Here is a 23,543-nt window from a genome sequence, read left to right as displayed (position 1 = left end):
ACTAACTACTGAAACACGAAAGTCTGCAGGCACTGTGATTGTAGTAAAAAGATGCTTGAGGAACTCGATCGGTCTTGCAGCACCCATAGGAGGTAAAGATATATTACTAATGGGGTATCTGTTGGGCATGGTGGCCTCGTTGAGGTGGCAGTAGTCCCTGCATAGCCTCCAACCCCCTGCTGATTTGGGCACCATAAGGAGGGGAAAGGCCCAGGGACTGTTGGAATACCGTACAATTCCAAGCTCCTTCATCTTTTAGAACTCCTCCTTTGCCAGGGTGAGTTTCTCGGGCAGCAGTCAGGGTGATCTGGTGTGAAGCAGGACCCCTCGGTCAGTATGTGGTGCTTTACCCCGTGCTTTGACACAGCCATGGAGAACTGTGGCGCCAATAATGAGTGGAACTCTGCCAGGATACAGGCAAACTCATTGTCCAAGAGTGTTATACATTCTTATATTACTAATGGGGTATCTGTCGGGCATGGTGGCCTTGTTGAGGTGGCAGTAGTCCCTGCATGGCCTCCAACCCCCTGCTGATTTTGGCACCATACAGAGGGGAGAGGCCCAGGGACTGTTGGAACACCGTATAATCCCAAGCACCTTCATCTTTTAGAACTCCTCCTTTGCCAGGGTGAGTTTCTCGGGCAGCAGTCAGCGCGATCTGGTGTGAAGCAGGGGCCCTCAGTCACTATTCTTATCCAAGCGGATAGCTTGGCTTCCCCCACAGGCAGAGTCTGAAAGATGCACCATGCCATCCCTGCTGGCTGTCCTCAGAGTGGGGCCCTGTTTGCTGCAGCAGGTGTTGAGGCCTGCAGGGGGTAGGACACTTTTCTCAATGCCTGTGTTGACCAGGAAATGCCTGCCTGACAGTGAGTCCCAGTCATGGAGGAGGCTATCATGATGATTGGCCAGGGCATTTCCTGAAAACCCGCAGGGTAGGAGCATTGACGGGCCTCTGCACTCCATCACTGGTGGTAGTAGCATCGCTGTCCCATATGTTCACACCACTGGCCTTGATCTCACCGGGGGCTGTTCATGGGGCTTGCTGATGTTGTCTACAATGGCGCTGGCATCCTTCTTCACTCTCCAGAGCATATCCGCCTGGGCAGCGACCCTCTGAAGGTCGCTGAAGTCCTCGTCTGTGAGCAAGAGCCATATTTCCTCAGACAGCTGCTGTAGGAAGATCTGCTTGAAGAGCAGGCAAAGCTTGTTGCCCTCAGTTAACGTGAGCATCTTGCTCATTAGGGCGGAAGGGACCCTGCTCCCCCAGTCTGCCATATGCAGCAATCCAGCAGCTCTTTGAGGGCTGTGTATTTGCTCCGGATACTGCTGTAGGAAATCTTCGACCTTTGCTGCTGTGTCGTGATTGAGGACTCTCACGACGTAAAAGTAATGGGTGTTAGCAGCAGTGATGTGGTGAAACTGGAACTGAACCTCAGTCTCTTGAACCATATGTGCGGTTGGGACATCCAGAATGTCAGGAGCCTGAGGGAGACCACATGGATGGTCGTTGGCTCTGCTTGATCTGTCATCGGATCCAACTGCCGGTTAGACCTGTCAGGTTCACCAATGTAGCGTACGCATTACAATGAGTGTGGAAGGAAGACACATGCACGAGGACTTGAAATTGAACTGGCAGCTCTGCTTATATGGACCCCTGGCGCTGACATCAGCCACTGTCAAGGTCCTGTGGATTGACCTCTGATCCAGTGCTCTACAACATCCGTACCACACTGTGATGCAGCTGGCCAGGATGTCCTCGATAGAGCTCCTGTTGAAAATTGTCAGAATGGTGGCCAGTTGCCTTGTCTGTCTCAGCTTCCTAAGGAAGTGTAGTAAATGTTGTGCCTTCCTGACAAATGAGGAGATATTTTGTGTCCAGGATAGGTTGCTTTTGAAGTGGACTTTGAGGAACTTGGTGCTCTGCACACTCCATTACTGAGTGATTAATATGTAGTGGAGGGAGTTTGTCCCTGGTCCTCCTGAAGTCCACAATCATCTGCTTTGTCTTGTCCATGTTGAGACTCAGGTTGTTATTCTCGCACCGTTTCACAAGATTTCTCGCCTCGTTGTTGTCATGTCATCTGCAAACTTGATGACTCTGTTGGAGCTGAATCTGGCGATGGAGTTGTGGGTCAGTAGCATGAACAGGAGCGGGCTGAACACCCCTGAGGTGCTCCAGTACTCAGTATTATAGTGCTCGATGTTCTGCTGGCAACATGGAGAGACTGCAGTCCTTGAGAAGTCCAGAATCCATTTACAGAGAGGGATGTTGAATCCAGATAAAGACAACATCTCCACCGGCATTTGGGGAATGATTGTATGAAGTCAATGAACAGCAGCCTGGCGTATGAGGCATCGTTCTCCAGATGGGTTAGGATAGAATGGAGGGATGAGGCTATAACATCGTCAGTGGAATGATTCTATCTGAGGGTGAATTGAAATATAACCATAAAACATTGGAGCAGAAATAGGCTATTCAGCCCATCAGTCTGTCCTGCCATTTTATCAAGAGCTGATCCATTTTCTCACTTATCTCCATTGCCACTCGACCTATTAATGTTATTGGTAAACCTTTCATCTTTTCAAATCCTCTTCCAATTTTTTTAACAATGGCAAATAATTTAGCTTAAACAAATTACCTATGTTTCTACTAATTTTAATTCCTAAATATTTAATTGCTTCATTTTGCCATTTAAATTTTGTCAATCTTTTACATTGAGAGTAATCCATATCCACCATGGGCATTACTTCACTTTTATCAACATTAACTTTTTAACCTGATACTAACTCATACTCTTTTAATCTCTCATTCAACTTATTTAAAGATATTTCTAGTCTCGTTAAATATATTATAACATCATCTGCAAATAGACTAATTTTATGTTTTTTATTACCTACTTCAAATCCTTTAATTTCATTATCAATTCTAATTACTTCTGTCAATGGTTCAATCGCTAATGCAAATAAAAAAGGTGATAATGGACAACCTTGTCCAGAAGACCTTTCAAACAAAAAGGAGTGTGAGATTTGTTTATTTGTAATTACTTTTGTTTTTGGTTGATCATACAATGCCTTTCTCCAGTTTATAAAAGTATTTGGAATCCTAAAAGCATTAAGTGTCTCAAATAAAAAATCCCATTTCAATCGATCAAATGCTTTCCCTGCATCTAACGCTACTGCTACTGCAGGAATCTTCCTATTTTGTGCTATATTTATCAAACTTAAAAATTTAACTATGTTATCTGCTGCTTTTCTATGTTTAATAAAACCAGTTTGATCTAAATTTATTAATTTTGGCAAAAATTCAACTAACCTATTAGCTAACAATTTTGATACAATTTTATAGTCTGTATTCAATAATGATATAGGTCTATATGAAGAAGGCTGTAAACAATCTTCCCCTTTTTTTTGGAATTACAGTTATTAATGCTGTTTTAAAAGATTCAGGTAAATCATGAACTTCTTTCATTTCACCTAACACCTCCATCAATGCAGGTATTAATAACTCCATAAACTCTTTATAAAATTCTGGTGGGAAACTGTCTTCTCCTGGCACCTTATTATTCTGTAAAGACATTAGAATCTCATAAACTTCTTTTTCTCAAAAATTCTCAGATAGTCTTAACTTTTCATTCTACTTTAACACCAATAATTTAACGTCTCAAATAATCTCTTACTTTATTATCATCTCTCATAGATTCTGAACAATAAAGTTTAGCATAAAAGTCTTTAAAATTGTCATTTATTTCCTGCATTTTATGTTATCTGTTTTGATTATTTCTTTGTTGCAATTATTGCTCTCGAAATCTGTTCTGTTTTTAATTGCCATGTTAAAACTTTATGAGCCGTCATAATATTTTTGTCGTGTTCTCATTATCTCTCTCTCTCTGCTCTCTTAGTCTGCACAGTATTAAGTTTTGGTTTCTTCAGCTCTTAACAATTTTCTCTTCTCCTCATCTTTATGTACTTGAATTTCCTTCTCTAATTTCATTATTTCTTCATCTAATTAAATTACTTCTTTCATATATTCTTTCTTTATTTTAGAAGTATAACTTATTATTTGACATCTCAAATATATCTTAATTGAATCCCATAATACAAACTTATTCGCAACTGAATCTTTATTTGAAAAAAATTATCTATTGCCTCAAAAATCACAAAATTCCCTTTTCTTCAGCAAAATAATATTTAACCTTCATCTATAACCTATCATTTTTTCTTCTTCCAATGAAATAGACAATATTAAAGGTGAATGATCTGATAAAACCCACACTTGATATTCCAATCTTTGTACTCTATATTGAAATTAAAAACATATCTATCCATGAATATGTTTTAAATCAAAAAGAATAAAAGGAATAATCTCATTTGGGTGAATTTTTCTCCTTTGGCTTGGCTTCACAGATGAAGATTTATTGAGGGGTATGTCCATGTCTACTGCAGGCTCATTGGTGACTGACAAGTCCGATGCGGGACAGGCAGGCACGGTTGCAGCGGTTGCAAGGGAAAATTGGTTGGTTGGGGTTGGGTGCTGGGTTTTTCCTCCTTTGTCTTTTGTCAGTGAGGTGGGCTCTGTGGTCTTCTTCAAAGGAGGTTGCTGCCCGCCGAACTGTGATGTGCCAAGATGCACGGTTGGAGGCGATATCAGCCCATTGGCAGTGGTCAATGTGGCAGGCACCAAGAGATTTCTTTAAGCGGTCCTTGTACCTCTTCTTTGGTGCACCTCTGTCTCAGTGGCCAGTGGAGATCCACTAAATCGATATCTTTCATCAAGTCTGTTACCATTTTTTGCTACCTTATTTTTCACCATTCTATCTCTCAATCTATCTAATTTAGGGTATAAAGCAAAATTAAAATCCCCTCTCAATATAACTTTTCCCTTGGAATTTGATAAAATCATGAAGACTTCTTGCAAAAATTTGCCATCATCTACATTCGGTGCATATACATTCATTAAGGTCCATTGTTATGAATAAATCTGACAATTTACCATCATGTATCTCCCGGCTACATCTGCATTAATATCCAATATTTTAACTGGTATTTTTATTTATTTATTAATATTGCTGTACATCTAGCCTTAGAATTTAAAAAATTATGCTATTACTGTTCCTACCCAATCTCTCTTTAATTTTTGATGTTCTTTTTTCGTCAAATGTGTTTCCTGTAAAAAAAGCTATGTCTGTTTTAATTTTTTTCAAATAAACTATTATTTTTTTCCTGCTCTATTTGATTCTGAATCCCATTAATGTTAATACTAATAAAATTCAATTTATCAGCCATATAAATTTAAACATTTAAAATTTCAATATAATTCTCTACAATTTTTAATTCCACCCTATGTCAGAGTAAAATCTATCAATTTTTACAATGATCATTATCAGATTTTATTTCAGTTCCTTGAGTGCCAAGGATAAACTTTTGTGATTTTGATACATTCCTTACTTCCATTAATTATAGGATGAGCTCTATTAAATAGTACATTAAATTAATATATATATATTTGGAGATATTATTCATTACTCTTTAAATGTTATGCTAAATGTCAGTACTGTTTTTCATGACAAATACTTGAGTATCTTGTTGATTATTCTGAACAGAAGTGCCACTAAAAATGCCTTTAAAAATTAGCATTGAAGATGGTTTTACCCTTATCCTCCCATGAAGATATACCTGAAAATGAAGATTTACTTCTTTAAGGGCCATTTTATTGTACATGACATGCATATTATCATCTTACAGCCATATGTGCTTTAATTTGAAGTGGTGTTACTCTGTAAGTATTAAAAGTATAGCACTCCAGTTAATTATATACTTGTTGAGTGTACAGTTTTGTTTTAAACAGACCAGATTTTTCCCATGTTTATATGAAATCTATTTTGTTAAGTGCACAATAACAAGAGCATTTATTTTAAGTGTATAATGTCACAGGCCAAATCCTAGTCTTGTCTTTTTGAAATATGGATCTATTAATTTTTAGTCTCTATCCTAGATTCTTAGAGCTAGTATAACCCTTGAGAATGTCATATTAAGTACTTGTGTTTGTCTGTTATTGCAGCTATACTTGAATTTTTTTGAATAAGATTCTGGTATTACATATGTTTTGTGGAAACAGAGAATCTTTGAGAACTGTGGGAGGATATTCAACCCATCTGTGCTATATCTTTGAAAACCTTCCCAATTAGTCCCATTCCCCTCCTCTTTTACTATAGTCCTGCAAAGTTTTATGACTTTGCACTGTATTGCAGGTTATAACAAAACACCCACCTCATGCTTTTGCCAAAATTATATTCCCGTATCCTGTGATTACTTATACCCTGAAGCAAGTAGAATCAGTTTTTGGAATATAGTAATTCTAATGTTATATGTAGCATCTCTATCAATCAAGGGCATATAGATAGCCTATGTTGGAAAGTTCAAATAAATAGCAGATGAAATTTAATGTCAAGAAATGTAAAGTGTTGCATTCCAGTAGGAAGAATGTAAAGAATCAATATAAACAAGTGGGCTTAGAAACATAGAAGATTGAAGCAGGAGTAGGTCATTCGACCCTTCGAGCCTGCTCCGCCATTCAACGAGATCATGGCTGATCTTAAAGTTCAGTACCCCGTCCCCGCCTTCTCTCCGTAACCTTTAATACCCTTATACTGAAGAAATATATCTAATTCCCTCTTAAATATATTTAATGAACCTGTCTCTACTGCCCTCTGTGGCAATGAATTCCACCGATTCACCACCCTCTGGGTCAAGAAATTCCTCCTCATCTCGGTCCTAAATGGTTTGACTATTATCCTCAAACCATGGCCCCGGGTTCTGGATTTTCCCATCCTTGGAAACATCCCATCTGCATCCATTCTGTCCAGTCCTGCCAGAATTTTATACGTCTCTATGAGATCCCCTCTCAATCTTCTAAACTCCAGGGAGTACCATCCCAATTTGCGCAATCTTTCCTCACAAGTCTTTCCTGCCATTCCAGGTATCAGCCTGGTGAATCGCCACTGCACTCCCTCCATTGCAAGAACATCCTTCCTTAGATAAGGTGACCAAAACTGCACACAATACTCCAGGTGGGGTCTCACCAAGGCCCTGTACAACTGCAGTAAGGTATCCTTGTTCCTAGACTCAAACCCTCTTGGTATGAAGGCCAACATACCATTTGCCTTTTTAACCGCTTGCTGTACCTGCATACTCGCCTTCAGAGACTGGTGTATGTACCCCTAGGTCTCTCTGCACTTCCCCATCTCTTAATCTATTGCCATTCAAATAGTAATCTGCCCTCCGGTTTGTAGTACCAAAGTGGATAATCTCACATTTATCCACATTGTAGTGCATTCGCCATGTATCTGCCCAGTCCCTTAATTTTGAAGGGATTAACAGAGCAGAAAGATAAAGAGATAATAAAGAGAGAATATGCTGTAAATATTCAGCAGGCCCAGCAACATTTGGGGAGAACGAAGCAGAGAATATTTCAGGCTGATCTTTCGTCAGAACTCCAAAGTTAGAAATCAAACATGATTAAAATTGCCCCAAAGTAACAGGGGTGGAAAGAGCAAAGGGAATATCAGTGGTTGATCTCGGAACAGTATGAAACAAATGGTCGTGAAACCAGTGCCTGTCAACATCTGTACTTTTCTTTAGAGGCATACATGCATAATTTATTGAAGCTGGCTGAGCAGGCTGTTAAAGTGGTTAAAAAAGCATTTGGGATCCTGGGCTATATAATCAGAGGCACAGAACTGAAGAATATTGAAGTCATGAATAACCTTTGTAAGGCATTGGTTCAGCATTGCTGGAGCATTGGAAGTTTCGAGAGGATCTGATACACCTATTTAAAGGCACGAAGGGTCTAGACAGAGAGAACCTGTTCCAAATTGCAGAAAAGTCAAGAAAGGGACATAGTGAAGGTGATTGAGGAAAAAAAAACAAATGACATGATGAAAGACTTTTTAATGCAGCAAGTGGTTACAGTTTGGAATGCACCACCAGGGGTTGTAGTGGAGGCAGATTTAATTGTAGTGTTCAGAAGGGAACTGGAAAAGTGTATGAGAAGCTTGAGGGGAGAGGGCACAGAAATGGAATTGGCTGGATTGCTTCAATAGGGAATTCATGTTAATTCATTGGGCTGAACAGCTTCTTTTCATGTTGTAACCATTCTGTGATTCAGTTACTGTTTAATTCACTGTTCTAAAGAGAACAAACTCAGCAGCCCCAGGTGGAATGTACAAAGCACATGTTGAGATCAAATCTAACCTAAATGTCTAATCAGTAATCCCAAGTTGCATATTAAAATGAGTCTGAAACAGGCAAGAAGGCTGATAGTTTCTTCTTAAATTGTTGCCCTCTGCAACATTAAGGTTAACTGGCTGCTTTGGTTGTTGCGCCAGTTTTGAAACTACTGTGCTGTTAACATTTAAAGGGTGATATTGGAGACTGGCAGAGTGGAGCAGAACGGATTCTGGAAAAAGGAGGGGTGCGGTGTGTGCTTCTTTGTTAATACTGGGTAATGCATGGACATTGGAATTATGTTGACCTCCTGCTCTACTGCCTTAGAGCAAATCTTGATTGAATGCAGACCCTTCTATCTACCCTGAGAGTTCTCATCAGTGATTCTCACCAGAGTTTATATCCCTCCCTATGGCGATTACAAGCAGGCACTTGCAGAGCTGCATGATGTGGTCAGTAAACAAGAGACAGACCACCCAGATGCAGTTGAAATCATAGTCAGAGACTTTAACCAGGCCTGTCTCAAGAAAAGCCTGTCTATCTACCTCCAGCATTTAACCTGCTGTACTAGAGGTCCCAGCACTGCTACACCAAGTTAAGCAAGGCCTACTGTTTTTTCCCGAGACTGCATTTTGACAAGTCAGATCATTTGGTTGTGCTCCTTCTGCCTTCATACATTCAGAGAGAGGGTCTGGAGATCAGGACAACTATAATATGCTTGCAGGAGGATGAAGAACAGTTGCAGGATATCCTCAAATCAGCAGTGTTCAAGGAGTCAGCTGAGGATCTGAATAATAATACAGGGCTGCTACCGACTTCATCAACATAGCTGTGGTTGAATGTGTCCCTATCAAATCATTCAGTGTTTTCCCCATCTTGAAGTTGTGGGTGAACAATGAAATCCAGAATCTGCTGAGAGCCAGATCACAGGCATTTAAGTCCAGCGATCCAGATCATTACAGAAGGAGCAGGTACAACCTATGGAAAGCCATCTCCCAGGCGAAATGGAGTTCCGTACAAAAATGGAAACCATGAAGGTTACCCGACGGCTGTGGCAGAGTCTAAATTACATAATCTGCTTCAATCTGGTTGTTAATCGTACCGGTGCCCAAGAAGAGTGTGGTAACCTGCCTAAATGACTTCTTGTCCAGTGGCACTCACATCAACAGTGCTAAAGTATTTTGAAAGTCTGGTGATGAAACGTATCAGCTACTGTCTGAGCATCTCACTGGCTCTACACAAAGCTCTGGAACACCTGAATAGCAAAGCTACATACATCAAGATGCACTTTATTGACTACAGATTGGTTTTTAACACCATCATCCCCTTAAAACTGATCAGCAAACTCCAAAACCTGGGACTCAACACCCCACTGTGTATTTGGATCCTTGATTTCCTCACCTCCAGACCACAATCAGTGTGGATTTGTAAGAACCTTTCCTCCACAATCTCCATCAGTACTGGAGCACCATAGTTCTTAGCTCCCTACTCTACTTGCCTTACACCTTTGACTGTGTGGCTCAGTACGACAACACCATCTACAAATTTGCTTATGATACCACAGCAGTGGGTTGTATAAAAAGGGTCAATGAGTCAGCATATAGGAGGGAGATTGAAAACCAGGCCAAATGGTGCACCAACAATAACCTCATACTCAATGTCACCAAAATCAAGGAGCTGATTGTTGAAGACCGTGAAGGATCTGTCCTCCAGGAAATAGCGGATGGCCAAGTACAGCGCCAGGAGCTCCCGATCGAACGCGCTGTACTTGAGCTTCGGCGGGTGCAGCTGTTTACTGAAAAAGGCCAGTGGGCACCATTGTCCATCGAGCTATTGCTCCAGAACTCCCCCGACTGCCGTAGCTGAGGCGTCCACTGAGAGCGCCGTGTGTGTGCCTCCGGGCATGGGTGCACCAGCAATGTCGCATTGGTGAGGGCTTCTTTCGTTGCTGTAAAAGCCTTCTGACCAGGATAAGATCTTTTCCTTCACGGCAATAAGTGCGAACAGTGGGTGCATGGTACAAGCAGCACTGGGGATGAACCAATGGTAAAAGTTCACCATCCCCACGAACTCTTGCAGGCCTTTGAGGGTGGAAGGTTTGGGGAAACGTTGGACAGCTACCACCTTCTCCGGTGCCAGAGTGGCTCCAGCCACCAAGATGGTGTGCCCCAGGGAAAACTAGATATGTATGATGCAGTGGTCGTCCTGGGAGCAGAGGTGGAGAGGGTGAGCAAATTTAAGTTCTTGGGAGTCACTATCTCGGAGGATCTTTCCTGGACCCAACACACTAAAGGCATTGTGAAGAAAGCACATCACCACCTGTAGTTCCTCAAGAGTTTGTGGAGGTTTTACAGACATCAAAAACCCTGGAAAATTTCTACAAATGTGTGCTGACTGGCTGCATCACTGTTTGGTATGGGGGCAGCAATATGCCTGTACATAAAGTCCTGCAAAAGGTAGTGGACACAGCCCAGACATCACAGGAAAAACCTTTACCATCGTCGTGAACATTTATGGGGAACGCTGCTGTTGGAGAGCAGCATTATTGTCATGTAGTAGTACATTTAGAATGTAACATACATGAAATTCTTTCATTTTTGCCTGTCATAAGGCAGAGAGTCCCCACTTTGTCCAGCGCCCCTCACAGAAACCTACAGCACCTGGTGTTCCTAGACAGTCTCCCCTCCAAGTACTGACCAGTCCTGACCCTGCTTAGCTTCCAAGATCAGACAATCTCAGGCATAGTCAGGTTATTAGGCTTCTGTTAGGCTTCTGGGTCGTCTGGATCAAGATTCCACACTGCCCAGCACATGCTCTGTTCTCGCTGCTACCATCAGGAAACAGATATAGGTGTCTCAAGACTTGCATCACCAGGTTCAGGAACATTTGCTACCCATCCACTATGAGACTCCTCAATCACAAACTCAATCAGGGACTTATTTAAGGACTCTGACTTTTGCACTTTATTGTCTTTTTTTTCTCTCTGTACTGCACAGTCAGTTTATTTATATTTGTTTACATGTATATATTGAGTACAGTTTGTTTTTTGCACTACCAGTAAGTGGTACCTGACAATAATGGAACCTTGAAACTTTAATTCTGCCTCACCCGCAGAAAAAGAATCTCAGGGTTGTATGCGATGTCATGTATTTACTCTGACAATAAATCTGAAATTTGATAATAAAATTGATCCTATTGTGAGTCAGGCCACACTATAAAGAATGGGATAATATGTGAAATTGTGTTTAATGTCAAGAGAGATATTGCATCTGCTGTTTATTAACATAAATGTTTAAATAAAGTGTTAAACTTTTTTCATACCTAGTGAATTAATCACATTATTTGAGCAAAATAATGGTGCAGACGTTCTGTAAATATGGAAATGTAACCACAGAGTATTTGTCTGATTATGCTTGTGGACAAAATGTGGTTGAACATATGAATTTTACATTTGATCACTTGAAATGAGTTAACTGTCTTGCTTTAGAAAAAGGTATCAGTAAATATATGGAATATTTTGAGTCAGTACCCCCAAATAATCAGTAACTTCTTTCAGTGTTTTTAAAATTTTGATAATTGAATTTGTTGGTAGATTAATACCTGATTCAATCAAATACATCCCAATACTGTACTGAATGGATCCATCTGATTACAGTACAAAATCGTGGCAATTGAGAGCTGCATTTCATTGGTAGAATAAATTATAAATATGTTCCAAGAAATCTGTGCAAGATATTTTAATTTAGTTGGGGGTTATAGGCTTGTGAGAGAAGGCAGAAGGTAGTTGTGAATGTTTTTTTTCCTGAATGGAAATTTATAAAAAAAGTGATGTTGCTTATAATATATTTGGTAGATGAAGAAGGTATTTGGTATACTTCCCTTCAGAGACTGAGGCAGAAAGTGTGAGATTTGAGACATCAATGTCATAGCTATACAAAATGAAATTATACTGCATTAGGAGTTTGTGTAGTTATGGTTGCTACATTACAGGAATTACCATAAATATTTGTGTATAATGCACTTCATGTATAATGTGTCCTCCATTTTTGAGGGGGGAAAGGGAGAAAAATTTTAATCCCCCCCTCCCCTCACCCACCCGATTCACACTGGCGCCTCTCTCCCCCCCTCGCCTGCCCGATTCACGCTGGTGTCTCTCTCTTTCCCCCTTGGCTGCCCAAGTCGTGCGGGCATCTCTCTCCCCCCTCACCCACCCAAGTCAAGCTGACATCACTTTTCCCCCACCCCCCACCTAGTCATGCTGCCGTCAATGTAGGTTACTGCTGATATCATTAAACCTGGCAGAAAAAAAATCATTAAAACAATAACTTTGCATATAATGCGCCCCCCCCACCCTACTTTGAGCTCGAATTTCGGTACAAAATTTTTCCCACTATACACGAATATTTACGGTATGTGGTAGCAATAGAGAGAATGCAGGTGAGATTTGACAGGATGTTGCCTGGAATGGAAGACTGCCGTTATAAGGAGAGACTGGATCTCCCTGGAATGTTGGAGGCTCGGGATGACCGTATGGAGGTTTATGAGTTTGAGGGGCATAGATAAGATAGATAACAAGAATTTTTTTTTCCCCAGAGATGAGGAGTCTAGAACTAGAGGACAGAAGTTTAAGGTAAAAAGGGAGAAAGTTAAAGATGGGAAGGATAAATTCTTTCACACGAAGGTGCTGAATATCTAGAATGAGCTGCTAAATTCATTTACAACAATTAAAATGTATTTAAACAGATACTAAGTAAAACAAGAATGTCTGCAGATGCTGTGATTGGGTAAAAACAATCTAATCCTTGAAGAAGGGCTCAGGCCCGAAACGTCAGTACCTGTAATAGATCTTCATCACTGATGGATGCTGCAAGACTGGCTGAGTTCCTCCAGCATATCTGTGTGTTTTTATTTTGAACAGATACTTGGATAGGAAAGCTGTAGATGGGCCTGGATCTAAGACTGGTGTAGAGGGCTATGGACTAAATGTGAGCAAATGGGATTTGTGTATATAGGCATCATCATGGACTTCATAGATATAGACCAAAATTGCTTGTTTCTGTCATGTATAATTCCATGATTCTGTTGTTCTTTGAAGAATGGTATTAAGAATGCTATTAAGAATTAAAGACTATAAATATTGATTTTTTTTTTCCATTTTTTATATTCTGTATCATTTTCCTGAAAAATGTTGGTTTATTTCTGATTTTCCAAGTATTGGAGTTCCTTATCAATCGAAATATTTTGAAGACAGGCCATGTTATTGAATTCTGGTGAAACTCAGTATCTTTAAATACAAAGTGACTTATAGTTTCCTTTCTGAATTAACTGTTTTACTTTTAGTGCAAAAATAGATTAAATGTAGTTGTAAATGGAGATTGTAATGAACTGAAACTTGCTAAATCCTTATGTTTTTGAATAAAAGGCTTTATAGAAGAGTTGACAGAGCAGAATGGTTTTGTTATGTTTCTGTAATATGTCTGCTTTTACGGAGAAAAATAAGCAAATTTAGGTTGTGTTTACATTTCTGTAATTAGTTCCATTTTGGCCCCTGAACTTTATTGCTTTCACAAAGCAGCCTTAAATGCTGCAAGAATTGTACTATGTCTACAGTCGTTCAAATTAACATTCACATATTTTAAAGTTGCACCCAGGACATTTTTAAGGAAGCATGCCACCACAATTTGCCTTGTTTGAATCACTATTTTTTTTAAAGATTAGCATAAATAGAAATTGTCAATTAACTTCAACCAAAGCAAATACATATTACAAAAGGTCATTTGATTTTGAATGAACAAATTTTTTAAAAAGCATATATTTTAAAATAAATAAACAGCATTATAATTGATGCTATAATTTATGAAAGATAGAAATATTCATTGCAACATTTTTGTGCTCATGATCTAAAAATGCATCTCATCGTTTTACAATATTTGTGACAAGTCATTGAAACCTTTCTTCATTCATCCATTGATGAAAACATTTTTGAACATTTCCACATTTGATGGATGTTCAAGTTTGACTGAAGCCATCTGAATATAATTTCAAAAAATATAGATAACGTAAATGTAATAATTAAAAATTGGAAATCCTAAAGCAAGTCAATGAGCACGTTGAATGAAACTTGGAAAAATGACATTTCAAACATGTTCTATTTAATACAAACAAAGAGCTGCTGGAGAAACTCAGTGAATCAGGCAGCATCCAGGGTCAGTCAATCTTTTGGGTTGGTTCCCTTTATCGAGATTAAAGTGGAAAGAGGATATATCAATTATTTTTAAGGGGTGGAAGAAATGGAAAGAAACTAGGAGGTGATAGCGTATTGGATAGAAGCTGAGAGAGGTGGAGAAATAGAGGGAGAGTCCACTTAGAGAGGGGAAGATTTGAGAGAAATGTAAAAATGACAGTAGTTAAGGAAAATATGGAAACAGATAAAGGTGAATGTTAGCCGAAAATAAAAGTCGATGTTCATACCTTTGGGTTTAAGAATGTTATATGATGTGTTTTTCCTCAGATTTATAATTTGTCTCACCCTACTCAAAGATGAGGCCAAGGCCAAGGAAGGGAATTGAAATGGTTGACTATGGGGATCTCATGCTTAGATCCAAAAACATAGATTGGATGAACACTTCACTGAACACCTGTTTTGTCCTGTCTGTAAGTCTAAGTTTGAACTCCCAAGAGCCAACCACTTTAGTCTCAATAAGGGATCCCAACCCGAGATGCTGACTGACCATTTCTATCTATAGATGCTGCCTGACTCACTCTGTTCCTCCAGTAACTCACTGTTCAAATCACTATTCTGTATCTGATACTTTTATTTTTTTTAAATTACCTTATGTTTCTAACTGGCAGCTTAACCCAGCAGTGGCATTTTGCTGTAGAGTCAGATGTGTGTTTTCAAGCCCTGCTCTGGAGCTTGGTGCATATAATCTAGTTGATACCAATGTACTGAGAGAGAACTGCTTTGCTCAAGGTATCTTTAATTGGATGATACATTAAATTAGAGATATTCATGAAGCCAGTAGACGACATCCCATCAGATGTTTTCTTATGGCTAACCCTGGAGCATGTGACACGGTTGGAAGTGCTAGAAAAATAGGTTGCCTTTTTGGACTATGACAGGAACTTTACAGCTGCTATAGTATGAGAACAGAATGGAAGTGTAAGCCAGACAAACTCCAGTAGTGCCCATCATGTACTTAATGGTCTGATAGATGTATGGCTAAATACAATTAGGATTGCAATTAAACTAACGAGAGAAAACTAGAGGTAACTTTAAGAAATGAAACAAGATAATGGCAACTTTGTGGCGGTGTGAGCAGTGGAAGAATCACAGCCACCACGTGGAGGGTCGTTAATGACAGGTTTTATTCAAATTCAGCGCGCCCCTTTAAGGGCAGCATGAGCTCAGTCACCTGGTGCATTGTGACATCATAATCGCTGCCCAGGGTGTGCGCTGGAAGGGATGCTGGAGTCAGAGAGAAACCTCTGATGACACCATTTCCCCATGGCTGCTCCGCCACGTGGCGATACAAGCGGGGCCGGTTCACCATGAGGATGTGCGCCACCACAACTTCATAAATATACTTTGGAAGCCAATGTTTATTTTGTAAATCAGTAGACTTAAAGACCCAAGTGGCTGTTGAGTTTCCAGAATGGGGATGGGTTGGTACATGTCAATATTATTTTATGGTTATTACAGTTAAAATGATGAAACACTTCACATGCTTGGCCCTCAGAAATTATTCTGGTCCATCTCACAAATGATTTAAACCATGGGTGGCTAAACTATGGCTTGTGAGCTGCATGCAGCTCTTTGAAATGTAACATGCAGCCCGGGGAAATATATCGGCTGGAGAAGATACCAGCGCTGGTGAAGCTGCCTTGGAACTCTGAGAATCCATACAACCAGACCGGAGGTTTCCCAGGACAGTCACAGCCTGCGCTACGTGTTGGTCCATGAGGAGGGTGATCCATTTGCCAGCAACTAATGCCTCCAGTGTTGTACTGCCTCCACAATGGCCTGGGCCTCCTTTTCGACTGAGGAGTGGCAGATTTCAGGGCCTTGGAGGGTGGATGAGAAGAAGGCGTCAGATGTGCCAGCTTGATTGAGTGCAGCAGCCAGGGCAAAATCGGGTGCATTGGATCGGGGTCAGGGCCAATGATACAATTTTCGACCATGCAGCCAAGAATGGCTAGTCAGGTTGTCCAGAACATACATTTCTCCCAGTTATAAGTAAGGCTCAGGAACTTTGCAGCTCAGAGGAATTTTTGAAGGTTCTCATCATGGTCCTGCAGGTCATGGCCGCAGATGGTCACATTCTCACGATGTAGAAAAGAGGTATGCAGTTTATAGTGGTCCACCATGCGGTCCATCTCCCGCTGAAAAACGGAAACCCAGATGGTGACGCTGAAGGGGACCCAGAGGAAGTGGTAGAGATGGCCATCCGCATCAACTGCTGGTCGTTCAGGCAGATCAGGAGCTGGTGATAGGCTGACTTGAGGTCAATTGTAGGGAAAATACCTGATATTGTGTAATCTGATTAACCATATTGAATATGCGGGAAGGGGGTACACATTGAACTGCGTGTACCGGTGGTTGGTCTGGCTATAATCTTTTACAATCCTGTTCTTCACCCTGTTCTTTTCTACACCACCTGGACTCTCCAGGGTTTATTGCTAGCCTTGATAATACCCTTGCCCAACAAAAGCTGAACCTCTGACTTGATTAAAGCCTGTCTGCAGTTCAGGGTCACCTGCTCCTGTTGGCCACCGGCTTGCAGTTGAGGGTGAGGTTCATGAACAGCAGTGGAGGGGTGTGTAGAGGGTTGTCTAGGAACTGTGGAGGTGCCCATTGAACTCCAATGTCCTGCTCTTAAGTTGACACTAGAAGTACAGCCCCAGCAGCAAGGGGACGCAGAGCTGCGGCATTACGAGGAGCCTGAAGCGTTTTCGATAGACAAAGTCACTGAGCAGAACCCGTGGATGTCTGCTGTATGGGATTTGGACATGAGTGATATCTTATGGCTCACTGGCTGCACTTTGAGAGATAGGCATTTAGTGGTATCAGGATGCATAAAGCTTTGCGTACTCCCGCTATCAAACAAGCAGTTCATTATGCACCTGTTTACCTGGACATCCATCTTGGACCTGACAAGTTCATGTCATTTCTCTTGGTTAAGTGTGATGGGGGCCAATATGGACTCACTGTCTGAGCCCGATGAGGGCCTGAGTTCCTAAGATGGCCACCTTTGCATTTCACCTGTGGTGCTGTAGGCTTGAGAAAATGGCACCAGCCATGCAATCCAAAATGGCGGCCCTCATGTCTCGCATGTGCCATCGCAAGTCCGTAGAGGGGATGACGCCAATCGCGCTGCCTGGGGTGGTGGCTGTCCACACATGGTGCTGTTAGGTTTCGTGGATGGGTTAGACTGGCAGTCTTTTGCGTGATGTCCTTTTGCTGCATCTAGCGTTTCCTCGAGTGCTTTCCCTGCCCACAAATGTAGCATTTGGTGTGATCACTCGTCATGGTTACAGAGGTCAGATCACTAGAGGAGTGCAATGATGTCTGTGACCATTCACTCACTGCGCAAGATGGTCCCCCATCGTAAGATAGCAATGCCCATGGCAGCCAAGTAGTCATCCAAGCTTTGGAGGATCACATCCAGCGCCTCTGTTAATTCAACCACCCCCTGCAGGACAAGTACCTTCTGCTCATAAGTCGCAGTCTTATGTATCTGTACCGGATGACAATCATGTAGGCGTCCCAGATGAGGTCCTCTACATTCTGGACAGCTGTCATGGCTTTGCAGTTGCATGCCGTGCAGGGCGTACGGAGGTGCTCGGCACTCAACTCACTGGGTCGCTGCTTCTTGGTGGCCAGGAGGTGCCATGCATAGACCTTGTTCACCCTTCTGCGATACTGGACGCTAAGTGTAGCCATGGCCTCTGCATATGATTTGGCATTGTTGATCATTTGGAAGAGCAGGGGTCCGACTCATGAGAAGAGGAACTTCAGTATGTCCTCGACTGTGTTAACAATGTTTGCAGTCGTCATCAGGAAGTCCTCAAAGCAACAGAGCCAGAGTTTGAACGTGTTCAGGGTTTCAGAGGATTGAGGGTTTATGTTGAGTCTTTCTGGTTTCAGGTATTGCTCCATTTCCTTTGAAAAATATAATCAATAAAATTGATGCACCATCAATTACCACAAAAGACTGAGATTGTGAAACTGATAGGCTTTTATTGACCATAGACTGGAGCAGTAACCAACCTCATTGACTGATCATGGCAGGAAGAGTGGGGAGCATACAATGGGGTAATGGGTAGGATCAGTCTTGGGAGGTATGTCCAGCCGTCAGTTGCCAATCACAGTATAACAGTGGTTTTCCACAGGAAGCAAGGTGACAGTGACAGGGAGGAGAGGCTGAAGGGGGTCTCCAATGAGGACCTCATCCAGACACCAAGCCAAGACAGAACTGGAGCTGGCAGCAGCAATGAAGGTCTTGTCAGTGGCCACGGGCAAGCCCTGGCCCCACCAGATGGAGAGTTAGCACCAGGCAGCACAGAGGTTAGACAGCTCCATACCCCAGCCGCTATTCGCAGTGGTGCTTGCCCCGTTCCACTGGCGATTGGGAAGAGGGAAATGGAGGGTGGGACAGGGAGGAACAGAGATGTGGGCCCCCTGGCCTCACCCTGCCGCAGGAGGCAGCTTTGCATTGGCTCGCTTCCTGCATCGTGCACTCACCTGTGGACACTGCAACACATCAGAAACAGGAGCCAGAGTCCTCCATCTGGCCTGTCAAGCCTGCTCCCACATTCAGTGAAATCACAACTGAATTGGCCATGTACCCAGCTCCACCTTTTCCCCCATAACCCCATACTATGCAAAAATCTATCTTGCTCCCTCTTAAATGTATTTAATGAGACAGTCTCTCCTGCTTCCTTGGGCAGAGATTTCCAAGGAAAATCAATCAGGATTTTGAAAATATTTGGTTTGTATATGTTTACTTTTATTGAAACTAATACAAATTAGTAATTTAAAAACTAAACACATGAATAAATATTATTGCATAATATGTATTTCTTAATATTGATATAAAAGTTCTGTAACAAGTTATGCATGTAAGAGTAAAAATGTGTATGTAATATTTTTTCATGTCTTGTGGCATCATGTCTTACTGAATTATATGCACCAAGCTCCAGAGTAGGGCTGACTCTACAGCAAGAATGACACTGCTGGGTTAAGAGGCCACAGTTAGAAAAATTAGGTAATTAAAAAAAATAAAAGTATCGGAGAGAAATGAAAAATTCAGCTGCTAGAAATTTAAACAAACATTGAGTTACTGGAGGAACACAGTGAGTCAGGCAGCACCTACAGATAGAAATAGTCAGTCAACATTTCAGGTTGAGATCCTTTATCAAGACTGAAGTGGTTGGCTCCTGGGAGTTCAAACTTGGACTTACAGACAGGACACAGGTGTTCAGTGAAGTGGTCATCCAATCCATGTGGCTCTTGTGCTAAGCAAGTTTGGCTACCCCTGTTTTTTTTTTACATTGGTGCATTATACCAAGACAACATTTACTTTTTCAGGCAGATACGAGAGATCAGCGTAGTATATAAAAAATTGTATCCAATGTGTCCTTTAAACAGATTATAGCATTGTTGTTTGTTAGGTGTGTTCTGGGTGCATTTATTCCTTCACCTTGTGAATAGTTCATTGGGTCTGAAGCATTTGGGGACATACTGAAACCATGAAAGGGACTGAACAAATGTGTCTTTCCCTTGTATTTCTTTTATCCTACTTTCATGACTGAATTCTTCACACTGTAAACAGTGAACCGGTGTTAAATTGAAATGATATTACGATTACAGTTCATTTAAAATGACTGTATTCTCATCTTTTTTTTCAATCCATTTCTTCATTACGAAATGCAGCCAGTAATATAATTGTTAATGTCAACAGTTTTTCCTTCTAGTAATTAATTATTCAAAAAATGATTGATATTCTTATAACCTGGGTAAATTCAAAACTATGAACATCTATATATGTATCCAGTTGGTACAATGAAATTAGTAAATTAGCGTGATGTGGCATGGTTCAATGAAGTAACTTGGTTTAAACTTATTTTGTTTGTTAAATAGTAAAATTAATGTTTGCATTAACTTTAATGCACATACTGTGAGTACCCCAACCAAATGCTGCAGATGAATCAAAGGATTCACAACCTGCTGAGGACAAGGTTGATGGCGTTAAGATCTCCACAGAAAGTTCAATTATGACTTACAAAAGGTTATCTTAGCAGCAGAGGCAATTCTGAGTGAAGCTAGAAACAGAGTCAGATACTTGATATCTACGGCAGGGATTGTAGTCCATTATATCCTACAAATCGAAGCCTAAATGTACATCAGGCTGCTTTTCGTCAATTATAGCTCAGTTTTGAACACCATCATCCCTCAGTACTGGTTGGCAAGCTCCAAAACCTGGATCTCTGCACTTTCCATTGCAACTGGATCCTGGATTTGCTCAATAGAAGCCCTCAGTCAATGTGAAGTCTCTTCCTCACTGAAAATCAACACAGGTGTACCTCAAGGATGCATGCTTAGCTCCCTGGTTTACACTCTCTACCCCCATGACTGTGGGTTAGGCACCGTTCAAAAGCCATCTGCAAATTTGCTGATGATACCACGGTCGTTGGCAGAATCACAGACAGCAGTGAGGAAAGGTACAGGAATGAGATAGATCAGCTTGTTGGGTGGTGTCACAACAGCAACTTTGCACTCAATGGTAGCAAGATTAAGGAACTGATTGTAGAATTAGGAAAGGAAAACTAGGAGAACACAAACTAGTCCTCATTGAGGGGGCTGCAGTGGAAGGGGTAAATAACTTTAAATTTCTTGGTGTCAGCATCTCTGAAGATCTGTCCTGGTGCTTTCATGTTGCAATCATGAAGAAGGCTTGCCAGTGGCTACGCTCCATTAGGAGTTTGAGGAGAATTGGTATGTTACCAAAGATTCTTGCAAATTTCTACAAGTGTACAGCAGAGGGCATTCTGTCTGGTCGCTTCACTGTCTGGTGTGAAGGTGCCAATTCAAAGGACAGGAAGAGGCTACAGGGAGTTGTGAATTCAGGCAGTGCCATCATGGGCATTACTCTTCATTCTATTAAGAACATCTGCAAGAGACAGTGTCTCAAGAAAGCAGCCTCTATCATCAAGGCCCCTCACCACCCAATCCATGCTCGTTTCTCACTGCTACCATTATGTTTTTAATTTAAAATAAAATTCAGACATAAGCACGGTAATAGGCCATTTCAGTCCACGAGTCTGTGCTGCCCAATTTACACCCAATTAACTTGCACCCACCGGTATATTACGTTTAGGAATGATGTCCAGGAACCTGAAGATGAACACCCAAAGTACAAAAACAGCTCCTTCTCCTTCTCTATCAGTTTCTGAATGGAAAAGGAATCACAGAAACTACCTCACCTCTTTTTTTTTTTGGTGCTAATTTATTTATTTATTTAAAATGTCATTTATAGCGATTTTTGTACCTATGACATGCTGCTACAAAACGCTGAGTTTTGTGACACGTTCATGACAATAAATTCTGATTATGATAATGTTAATTGCTTGTTTCAAGGGTCAGCTATTATTTTTCAATTGCAAATTATTCAAAAAAATGTGTTAATTAGAGGCTCCAATAGCTTATGCTTAGAGCACGGGTCTTGTAAACCAAGGTTCATTCCTCACAGGGACCTCTAAGGGACTCTGGACAAAGTGGAGACTCTATCTTCCTTAAGGAAGACAAAGCTAAAGAATTTCATTTATGTTAATTTTAAATATAGTACTACATGACAATAATGGAACCTTTAATTACTTAATTGAATTCAAATTTACCACGATACAATTCATTATTTCTTTATCATTGTCGATCACTTTATTCCATGTGCTTTTTGTCAAACTGGGTCAAATTCGAGGAACATTCGCTTGTGACCTTATGATTTTTTAAACACACAAGACTTGTATCCAGTTCACGTCTATGTATCCATAGCAGAAAACAAGTATCTACTTTATGGTGGATTAACTTATTGAATATTGGATTTCATTTGCATATTATAGTACCATCCAGCAAAATAAGAATATTTTCAAAATTATTGGATAACTATAATTGACGAATTTGAGGAAAATTCTAATCACAGAGTAAAACTCAAATGGCTTATATTGTGGTCTGAACCATACCTTACATATTTCAGCTGAGGTTTACAAGTGAAATTTGTAAGTCCCATGAAGGCTGTTGGTTTTCAATGACCATCACATTTACAACTACTGAGTTTTACTGTGCAGCTTTGGATCTTTTAAGGCAACATTTATGACAAAGCTTGAGTTTTGTTGGCATGTAACATCTGAAGCATTCTAATATATATCAGGAAAAATTCTTTACTGAGAATTCAATATTTGCAAAGATAAATTATGAACTGCATGGCATGTGGCTCACAAATTGTTTAAAAGAAATTGGCACATTGAATGAAACTTTATGAACTTTTGAACCCTCACTCTAACATAAATTTTCTATTTGGTTCTAACAAGACTTTAAGATAGTTAAAAGATAATGTCAGTTTTTATTTGAGGTGTCATATTTGATTTTTAATCTGCTAGCATTGGATTGACATTGATGATTGTTCCTTAGGAAGCGTTTGTTCGCTTTATGTGTTTAAAAATAACACAATGTTGGAGCTGTCCTTTTGATGTTTTATTTGATCTGCAATGACCAGGCACTTAAAAATATGAAAAAGTCTGAAAGCTGATGACAGATCTATTTTTGCAAACTCCTCAACTGTATTATTAAAAATGAAGAGCTCATTTAACCAGAAATTCAAGCCATGTATGACTCATATGACAAGCACATTACATTCTGAGCCATAGCCCTTGAAAGGAAAGTTATTCCTTATTTTTCTTGTACATGCGCTTCCTTTCATCCCTTTTCTACTTTCCCCAGGCTCTGGATCAAGTTAAACTGTGTGAATAGGCCAACAGGCGACACACTCCTTGTTTCTTCCAGAAGTGTACTGAGCCAACTATTCAGGAATTGAGGTGAATTCAGCTTGCTGTCATCTGTAGTCCCTGCCTCCCTGCAATTACCAGAACCAGATTAGAGGACTGATTGACTTGAACCTCCTCACTCAAATTAGTTACTTTACTTCAGGCAGGATACCCGTGAAGCTCCATTCCTGGAGAACAGGAGGCAGATTTGGAGCTGAAGTTTTGTTCGCTGTCAAAGCTGGAGCTTGTGATTTAAAAGTATTAATATTCAGGACATTTTA

The 23,543-nt window shown here is 40.7% G+C and overlaps 1 protein-coding gene and 1 long non-coding RNA gene across 5 annotated transcripts in view; one reads left to right on the top strand and one right to left on the bottom strand.

Annotated features, from left to right (window-relative positions):
• Positions 1–23,543, top strand: part of adamts6 (ADAM metallopeptidase with thrombospondin type 1 motif, 6) — a 293,482-nt gene that overhangs the window by 72,467 nt on the left and 197,472 nt on the right. The gene's annotated exons all lie outside the window — the stretch shown is intronic.
• Positions 23,030–23,543, bottom strand: part of LOC138757345 (uncharacterized) — a 33,399-nt gene continuing 32,885 nt past the window's right edge. Inside the window, exon 3 of the long non-coding RNA XR_011353521.1 lies at positions 23,030–23,351. This is a non-coding gene — a long non-coding RNA (uncharacterized lncRNA). The remainder of the gene's footprint in view (positions 23,352–23,543) is intronic.

This window comes from Narcine bancroftii, chromosome 3 (assembly GCF_036971445.1).
Source record: "Narcine bancroftii isolate sNarBan1 chromosome 3, sNarBan1.hap1, whole genome shotgun sequence".
Lineage (NCBI taxonomy): Eukaryota > Metazoa > Chordata > Chondrichthyes > Torpediniformes > Narcinidae > Narcine > Narcine bancroftii.
This window is presented reverse-complemented; position numbering and strand designations above follow the sequence as displayed.